The 9,876-nt window shown below is 36.4% G+C and overlaps 1 pseudogene; it reads right to left on the reverse strand.

Moving 5' to 3' along the window:
* Positions 1-437: 437 nt before the first annotated feature.
* LOC105732672 (transmembrane and coiled-coil domains protein 1-like) lies at positions 438-2,479 on the reverse strand (annotated as a pseudogene).
* Positions 2,480-9,876: the final 7,397 nt, after the last annotated feature.

The raw sequence follows: 9,876 nt of genomic DNA on the forward strand, positions 1-9,876 counted from the left end.
TTAAACTTTCTGTTATTTCTGTTTATATCTTATTGTACTATGTCTTGAAAAGTTGTTGCAGTTATTATTTTAGTTGGTTCCCCCTTTATCTTTCTAGTCAAGATATGACTAGTTTACAATGTTATAATATTCTGTTTTTCTGTGTAGTTACTATTACCAGTGAGCTTTGCATCTTCAGATGATTTCTTATGGCTCATTAACATTATTTTCTTTCAGCAGTATACTTCAGATGATATTGGTGTGTTCAGGATGGTATGGACATAGACACAGCTGTATACTTCAGATTGTTGGTTCATGTTAAATAACTGTTTAAGATTCACATTCAAAAGAAAATCATGCTACATAAAAATTGTCCACGATTTTTGTTCCAAAAAATTATTGGATAAAATCTAAAAAGCACTATTGTAATTATGACTCTTGAAGAAGAAAACATCATTCTACATGTAAACAGATTCACTCAGCTCTTTTGTTGTAGAAAACTTCAGAGTAGGTAAGTTGCTGTCTAACTTCCTGCTCCATGCACTTGCCAGAGAAAAGTGAGCAATACCTTCTGTGCCAGCATCCTTTGGGGATGCAAAGAACCATTCCACATAGATGAAGAGGGCATCCTAGTGCTTGCAGAGGAAGGCAGTAAAAACCACAAGGAATAAAGTACTGAACACCCTATTACAAGTTTTCATAAGGGGAACCACACTGTTAGCTACCATAAAGACAAAGACCAAAAGGACTGCCATGACAACTAGGAGGATGTTTATTACTTTATCCAGAAGATTCCAGGCAGTGGCATTCTCCAGCCCTTCTAGCTCCAAAACCTGCTAGTGTTGCATCTTGAATATCCAGCTCCATCTTGAAGATGGATGTCCAGCATGCCTCCTAGATATCCCAGGCCCATCCACAGGGCTGATATGCAAATTTTCCCCTACCAGCCAATTCCTACTTCAAGTTCAATATTTCATTCTGGTGAAGCTTCTTTAGGTCATTTAGTTATTCTTCTCATCATTCACATCTATTTCACTCCTTCCATAAGGTTTTCATTACTAAGAAATTGTCTCTCTGATAATGTTCCTTGAGGGCATCAAATGATTTCTCTAGGCTGGCCTGGGTTTCCCAGATCTCCTGGATCTCATGTAATAGTGCATTAAATCCTGAGCTCTGTATGTGCAGGTTATTCTTTTTGGAGCTGGATGCTCCTACAGTGATGCCACCAGTGGTGCTGTTGACTCCCACTGAGCCTAAAGTGGTCCTAGAACAATCTTCCTGACTACCATATTGTGGGCATCACTTGAAGTTCAAAGTCACTCTCAAAGCCTTCCCCTCATCCACTCACCCTACCTCTAAAGAGTCCTTCAGGTTATGGATATTGTTTATACTACCTAATTTGTTCCAAGTCATTGAGGCAAACTCTCTGGGCTTGGAGACCATGATCCCTGCTACTGAACAGTTGGTCTGAGAGAAACTGGTAAATCCACCTTTGTTACCACTTACTACACTTTCACTGAAGCCACTAACCTTTACTCCCACATCCTTCAGACCCTGCTGCATATTCATAAAGACAGTCTTTGGTTGCTGGGGGGGATCCCAATCTGCTCCACCTCCTTTGAGCATCCTGTGGTAGTACTCAAGCTTCTTTTGTACCTGGAGAATGATTTGGGCAGATTTCTGGCTCTTCTCAAGTCCTGCTTGATTCAGCCAACCTGCTGCTTGTCCGAGCTGTTGGCAAGCTTCAAGTACTCAGCAATGCTGTCATCCCAAGCTGTTTGTGCAATCTTGATCTGTCATGGGAGCATCCGGCTCTTCTGCTGCAGGTGAACAATAGCAGGCTTTTTCTTCCTTTTGCACTGAGGGTCTGCTGTTCCATCCATGGAGTCTGTGTGAATGCTGCCGTCAGTACTGGAGACCACTGCACTAGATAGCTGGGTGAGGCTGCTTGCCTCCAACCATTTAATCCACTCTGCAGTTCCCTCTTCTCTTGGTAGACATGCAGCAGCATTGGCACAAGTTATTTCCTTTACAGTGGAGCTGATGGGGCATCATTTGTGGATGAAGACCTGGGTTGGTCTGACTGCATAAAAGCTGTGATATCCTGGCCAGATTTCCTGATTTGGGAACTTTCCTTTGGGGCTTCTAGCTTATTCTACCTATTATGCAAGCTTGTTCCTCTCTTCATCTAAGGTGGCATTTTAATCTTCTGTAGGATATGATTTAGAGCCGTGGAGTCAGTGGAGACACTATCAGTCTCAGCACATGCATTCTGGCTTTCCAGATCTATTTCAGGTTCTGGATTGGCCTAAATAGGCTGCACATGGTATGGAGACACTGATGCCCTCCTGTGCTAGTGTTGGAAGAGATCCTTCAAGCCTTAGCCAATCAAAATAATGTTTTTTCAAACGTTGTAGGTCATTTTAGACAACTTTTTTCCTGATTCTGTATGCTTTCTGGCCTCTGCATCTTGTTATTTGCCTCTAGGATCAGAGTCCTTATATAAATGTTCGTGCCCACAGGCTCCACCAGTAGACTTAATATGCTTATTTGCAAATTTATTTTTTTAACACACCAAGAGTGTTAGATTATGTAGGAATTTGCTTCAACAATGACTGTGCATACAGCCATGAGATTAAGGGTTTATGCTACCTTTATCACTTCCTCAAGCACTTCTAAGGTGTGTAAGAATCCTTTTAGGAAAAGCCCCTCAAAATCCCAGCAATATCTTTACTTTCTTTGCATAGATGAGGATGAACATTTGTAATCCAAAATGTTTCCCAAAAAGTTATCTTCAAAAACAAGCATAGAGACAGAAGATCCATATGAAAAGAGATCCAATCTGGGAGGATGGATAGTGTGTCTTCCAAATTTCGTGACCAAGAGTAACTATTCACCAAATGTCAGCATCTGAAGAAAGTACTACCCATGAATGTGTTTTCTCCAGAAAGTAATATTGGTGGGAAGAGGAGGAAAAGCCAGAGTCTCCACTAATACCTTCTTTCAAGCTCAAGTGCTGGCTCCAGCCACTGATGCCACTGTGCCCTAGTTGATCACTTCCAACCAACCTCCTCAGGCACCTCACCCCAACTACCTGTCACCACTGCTTATGACTTATCATTTAATTCTTTTGACATCATCTTTCATAAAGGAGGAGTTCTTAATTTTAATAAAGTCCAACTTACTAATTATGTCTTGTACGGATCATGCCTTTGGTGTTTTATCTAAAAAGTTATTACTATTTCCAAGATCATTTAAATTTTATTTTAGCTTATCTTCTAGAGTTTTATAGTTTGTATTTTAAATTTAGGTTGATCATCCATTTTGAGTTAATTTTTGTGAAAGATGTTAAGTATGTATCTAAGATTTATTTTTTACATATAGATGTTCAGTTGTCCCAGCATCATTTGTTGAAGAGACTGTCCTTGTTCTATTGTGTTGCCTTTATTCTTTTGTCAAAGATTATTTGACTATATTTATGTGGGCCTACTTCTTGGCCCTCTATTCTGTTCCACTGATCTACTTGTCCGTTCTTTTGACAACAACACATTGTCTTGACTACTGTAGCTTTGTAGTAAATCTTGAAGTTATGTAGTGTCAGTCATCTGACTTTCTTCTTCTGCTTTACTATTGTATTGGCTATTTTGGGTGTTCTGCCTCTCCATATGAACCTTACAATCAGTTTATGGATATCTATAAAATAACTTGCTGAGTTTTAAAGTTGAGATTGTATTAAGTCTGTGGATCACCTTGAAAAGAACTGGCAATATTAAGTCTTCCTACCCATGAACATGGTATACCTTTATATTTATTTAGTTCCTCTTTATACCTTTTATCAGAGTTTCACAGTTTTTCTCTCTCTCTTTCTCTTTCCCTCTGTCTCCCTCTTCTCCCACCACTTCTTCCCTTTTCTTTATTAGCTTGTCTAGAGACATATCAATATTATTGATGTTTTCAAAGAACCAGCTTTCAGTTTTGTTAATTTTTTCTATTGGTTTTATTTTTTCAATTTCATTGATTTCTGCTCTAATTTTTAGTATTTATCTTCTTCTCCTTACTTTGGATTTAAACATTTTCTCATAGTTTCTTAAGGTGGAGGCTTAAGTGATTAATTTTACATTTTTCTTTTCCTCTGAATATGTATTCAATACTATAAATTTCCCTCTGAACATTCTTTTCATTGTATCCCACAGATTTTGATAAATTGTATTTTCATTCTTATTTAGTTCAAAATATCTTAAAATTTCTTTGAGATGTCTTCTTTGATCCATGGGTTACATAGAGTGTATTGTTTAATCTCCAAATATTTTGAGATTTTTCAGATATCTGTTTTTTCAATATTATTATTATTTTTCAGTTCTGAGATATATATGCAGGTTGTGCATGTTTGTTACATAAGTAAACGTGTGCCATGGAAGTTTGCTACACCTATTAAACTATCACCTAGGTATAAGCCTAGCATGTATTAGTTATTTGCCCTAATGCTCTCTCCACTGCCCATCCTCTCCTGACAGGTCCCAGTGAGTTTTGTTTCCCTCCCTGTGTTTAAATATTCTTATTGTTCATCTCCCACTTAGAAGTAAAAACATGTGGTGTTTGTTTTTCTGTTCCTATGATCGTTTGCTGAGGATAATGGCTTCCAACTCCATCCATGTCCCTGCAAAGGACATGTTCTCATTTTTTATGACTGCATAGTATTCCTTTGTGTACATGTACCACATTTTGTTTATCTGATCTGTAACTGACAGGCATTTGGGTCTTTGCTATTGTGAATAGTGCTGCAATGAATATGTGAGTGCATGTATCTTCATAATAAGATGATTTATATTCCTTTGGGTATATACCCAATAATGGGATTGCTGTGTCAAATGGTATTTCTGGTTCTAAATCTTTGAGGAATTACCACACTATCTTCCACAATGGTTGAACTAATTTATATTCCCACCAACAGCGTAAAAGCATCCCTTTTTCTTTGCAACCTTGTGAGAATCTGCTGTTTCTTGACTTTTTAATAATCTTCATTCTGACTGGTGTGAGATGGTGTCTTGTGGTTTTGATTTGCATTTCTCTAATAATCAGTGATGCTGAGCTTTCTTTCATATGTTTGTTGGCTGTTCACATGTTTTTTTTTTTTAAGAAATGTCTGTTCATGTGCTTTGCCTACTTTTTAATGGAGTTGTTTGTTTTTTTCTTATAAATTTGCTTAAGTTTCTTATAGATTCTGAATATTAAAACCTTTTCAGATGGACAGATTGCAAAAATACCTCTATGCAAGTAAACTGGAAAATGAGAAGAAATGGATAAATTCCTTGACACATACACCCTCCCAAGATGAAACGAGGCAGAAGTTGAATAGCCTACCAACCAAAAAAAGCCCAGGTTCATATGCATTTACAGCTGAATTCTACAAGAGGTACAAAGAGGAGGTGGTATTATTACTTCTGAAATGAAAAGGAGAGACTCCTCCCTAACTCATTTTATGAGGCCAACATCATCCTGATACCAAAACCTGGCAGAAATACAACAACAAAAACAAAAATCACTTCAGGCCAATATTTCTGATGAGCATCAGTGCAAAAATATTCAATAAAATACTGCCAAATCCAGATGCACATCAAAAAGCTTATATACCACAATCAAATCAGCTTCATCTCTGGGAATGCAAGGTTAGTTCAACATATGCAAATCAACAAATGTAATTCACCACATAAACAGAACTAAAGACAAAAACCACATGATTATCTCAATAGATGCAGAAAAGTCCTTCAATAAAATTCAACATCTCTTCATGTTAAAAATTCTCAATAAACTAGATATTTATACCTCAAAATTATAAGAACTATTTATAACAAACTCACAGCCAATATCATACTGAATGGGCAAAAGCTGGAAGTATTCCCCTTGAAAACTGGCACAAGACAAGAATGCCCTTTCTTATCACTCTTATTCAACATAATATTGGAAATTCTGGCCAGGGCAATCAGGCAAGAGAAAGAAATAAAGTGTTCAAATGGGAAAAAAGGAAGTCGAATTATCTTTGTTTGCAGAAGACATGATCCTACATGTAGAAGACCCCGTTGACTCATTTAAACATTTAATAAACATAAAACTTAATAAACTTAATAAACATAAAAGTTTATTAAGCTGATAAGCAACTTCAGCAAAGTCTCAGGCTACAAAATTATTGGGCAGAAATCACAAGCATTCCTATACACCAACAACACACAAACAGAGAGCCACATTATAAATGAACTCCCATTCATAAATGCCACAAACAGAATAAAATACCTAGTTATACAGCTAATGAAGGACATGAAGGACCTCTTCAAGGAAAACTACAAACCAATGCTTAAGGAAATCAGAGAGGACACAGCAAATGGAAAATCATTCCATGCTCATGGATAAGAAGAATCAATATTGTGCAAACGGCCATACTGCCAAAAGCAATTCATAGATTCCATGCTATTATGTTATTAATTACAGTTTAATTCTACTTGTCTGAGAACAGAAAATTGTATGATTTATATTCATTTAAACTTGTTAAGGTGTTGTTTTATTATCCAGAATGTGGTCTATCTTGGTGAATGTTCATGTAAACTTGAGAAGGTAATCTCCTGTTTGTGATAAAGTGGTCTATAGACGTTGATTAAATACAGTTTATTAATAATGCTGTTCAGTTAGACCATTTTTACTTATTACTTATTTTCTGCCTGTTGGATCTGTTCATTTCTGACAGAAGGGTGTGAAAATCACCAACTATAGTAGTCAATTTATCTGTTTCTCTCCACAGTTATATCAGATTTTGCCTCATGTATTTTGATACGCTATTGTTAAGTGCATACATATACACATTAATCATTATATCTTTTTTAAGTATTTGCCCAATTATCATTAGGTAATCCTCCTCTATCCCTGACAACTTTTCTTGCTGTGAAGTCAGCTCTGTCTGAAACTACTCTTTCTTTGATCACTGTTAGCATGGTATACCTTTGTTTACTTTTTATCTATATGTGTCTTTATAACTAAAGTGGGTTTTCTACAGACAACATATAGTTGAGTCTTGTTTTTCTGATCCAATTTGGCAATCTCTGTCTTTTGTTATGCATTTAGGCCATTGATATTAAGAGTAATTATTGATATATTTGGATTAATATCTACTATACTTTTTACCCCTTACTTTTTATTTTACTTGTTCTTGGTTCCTATTTTTGTCTTCCATATTTTTTGTGTGGTTTTAAATGCATTTTATATTATTCCCTTTTCTCTCTTTTCTTGAAATATTAATTATAATTTTTATTTCTTTTAGTGGTTGTACTAGAGTTTGCAATATACCTTTGCAACTAATACAGGTCCACTTTTTAAAAATTATTATTTTTGAGATGGAGTCTCACTCTGTTGTCAGGCTGGAATGCAGTGGTGAAATCTCAGCTCACTGCAGCCTCCACCTTTTGGGTTCAAGCAGTTCTCCTGCTTCAGCCTCCCATGTAGCTGGGACTACAGGCATGTGCCACCATGCCTAGCTAATTTTCTGTATTTTTAGTAGAGACAGGGTTTCACCATGTTGATCAGGATGGTCTTATCTCTTGACCTCATAATCTGCCTGCCTTGGCCTCCCAAAGTGCTGAGACTACAGGTGTGGGCCACTATCCCCTGCCAGGTCTACTTTTGAATAACATTTTACCACTTCATAGGTTATGCAAGTACCTTATAACTTTAAAAAATCTTGAATTCCTCCCTTCTGTCCCTTGTATCATTGCTGTAATTTATTTTACTTATACATAAACATACAAAAGCATATATAAAGGGATACCTTGGTGACATTGAAGGTTCAGTTCCATATCACTGCAGTAATGTAAATGTCACCATAAAGCAAGTCATGAATTTTTTGGTTTCTGAGTGCATATAAAATTCATATCTGTACTATACTGTAGTATATTAAGTATGCAATAGCATTATGTCTAAACATGATGTACAATCTTAATTAAAATAGTTTATTGCTTAAAATGCTTTGTAATTTTCTGAGCCTTCAGTGAGTAATAATCATTTTCCTGGTGGAAGTTCTTGCTTCATTTTTGATGGCTGCTGACTGATCAGGGTAATGGTTGTTGTAGATTGGGGTGGCTGTGGCAATTTTTAAAAATAAGACAATAATGAAAGCTGCTGTATCAATTTTTTCCTTTATGAAAGATTTTTCTGTAGCATGCAATGCCATTTTAAACCATTTAACCCAGAGTAGAACTTCTTTAAAAATCAATCTTCTCAAACTCTGTTGCTACTTTAACAAAAGTGATGTACTATTTTTCTAAGTCCGCTGTTGCCATTTCAATAATGTTTACAGCATCTTTACCAGGAGTGGATTCCATATTAAGAAACCACTTTCTTTTCTCATCCTTGAGAAGCAACTCCTCATCCCTTCAAGTTTGATCATAATAGTGCAGCAATTTAGTCACATATTTAGGCTCCACTTCTAATTCTAGTTCTGTTGCTAGTTCTACCACATCTGCAGTTACTTCCTCCACTAAAATTTGGAACCCTTCAAAGTCATCCATGAGGATTGGAATCAGCTTATTCCAAGCTCCTGTTAATGTTGACGTTTTGACCTCCTCATATGAATCATGTTTTTAATAGCTCCTAGAATGGTAAACTCCAGAAAATTTTTAATTTACTTTGCCCAGATCTATCAGAGGAATCACTGTCTATGACAACTATAGCCTTTCAAAATGTATCTCTTAAATGATAAGACTTGAAAGTTAAAATTAGTCTTTGATCCCTGGGCTACTGAATGGATGTTATGTTAGCAGGCATGAAAACACTCTTATGAAGGCATGAAAACATTAATCTTTTTGCACGTCTACATCCAAGCTTTTAGATGACCAGCTGCATTGTCATTGAGCAATAATATTTTGAAAATACTCTTTTTTTTTCTGAGCAGTAGGTCTCAACAGTGGGCTTAAAATATTTGATAAACCATGTTCCAAACAGATGTACTCTTGTATAGTCTTTGTTGTTCAATTTATATAACACAATTCTTAAGAGCCTTAAGAATTTTAGAATGGTCAATGGACATTGGCTTCAGCTTAAAGTCACTGCATTAGCCCCTAATGAGAGAGTCATCCTGCCCTTTGAAACTCTGAGACCAGGTTGACTTCTCTTTAGCTATGAAAATCCTATATAGCATCTTTCTCCAGTAGAAGACTGTTTTGTCTGCATTGAAAATCTATTGTTTAGTCTACCCACCTTCACCAATAATCTTATCTAGATCTTCTGGATAATTTGCCTCTCATACATTATCATTCTTTCACTTTGCTCTTTCATGTTATAGAGATGGCTTCCTCCCTTAAGTCTCATGAATCAATAAATGACAGCTTACAAATTTTCTTCTGTAACTTCCTCACATCTTTCAGTCTTTATAGAACTGAAGAGAGTTAGGGCATTGGTGTGGACTAGGCTTTCACGTAAGGAAATGTTGACACTGATTTGACCTTCAATCCAGACCATTCAAACATTCTTCATATTGGCAATAAGACTGATTTGCTTTCTTATTATTCCTGGGATCACTGGAGTAGTGCTTTTAATTTTCTTCAAAAACTTTTCCTTTGTGTTCACTACTTGGCTGGCTGGTACAAGAGGCCTAGCTTTCAGCCTGCCTTTGCTTCTGACATACCTTCCTCACTAAGCTTAATCGTTTCTTTTGACTTAAAGTGGAAGATGTGAAATGCCTCCTTTCACTTAAATACTTAGAAGCCATGTAAGGTACTGATTTGCCTAATTTCAATATTGTTGTGTCTCAGGGAATAGAGAGGCTAAAGAAGAGGGAGAGAGATAAGACAAGGGAATGATCAGTTCGTGGAACAATTAGAGCACATATAACATTTATCAATAAACTTCACTGTCTTA

This window comes from Aotus nancymaae, unplaced genomic scaffold, assembly GCF_030222135.1.
Source record: "Aotus nancymaae isolate 86718 unplaced genomic scaffold, 86718_ANA_hifiasm-v0.15.2.pri h1tg000036l, whole genome shotgun sequence".
NCBI lineage: Eukaryota > Metazoa > Chordata > Mammalia > Primates > Aotidae > Aotus > Aotus nancymaae.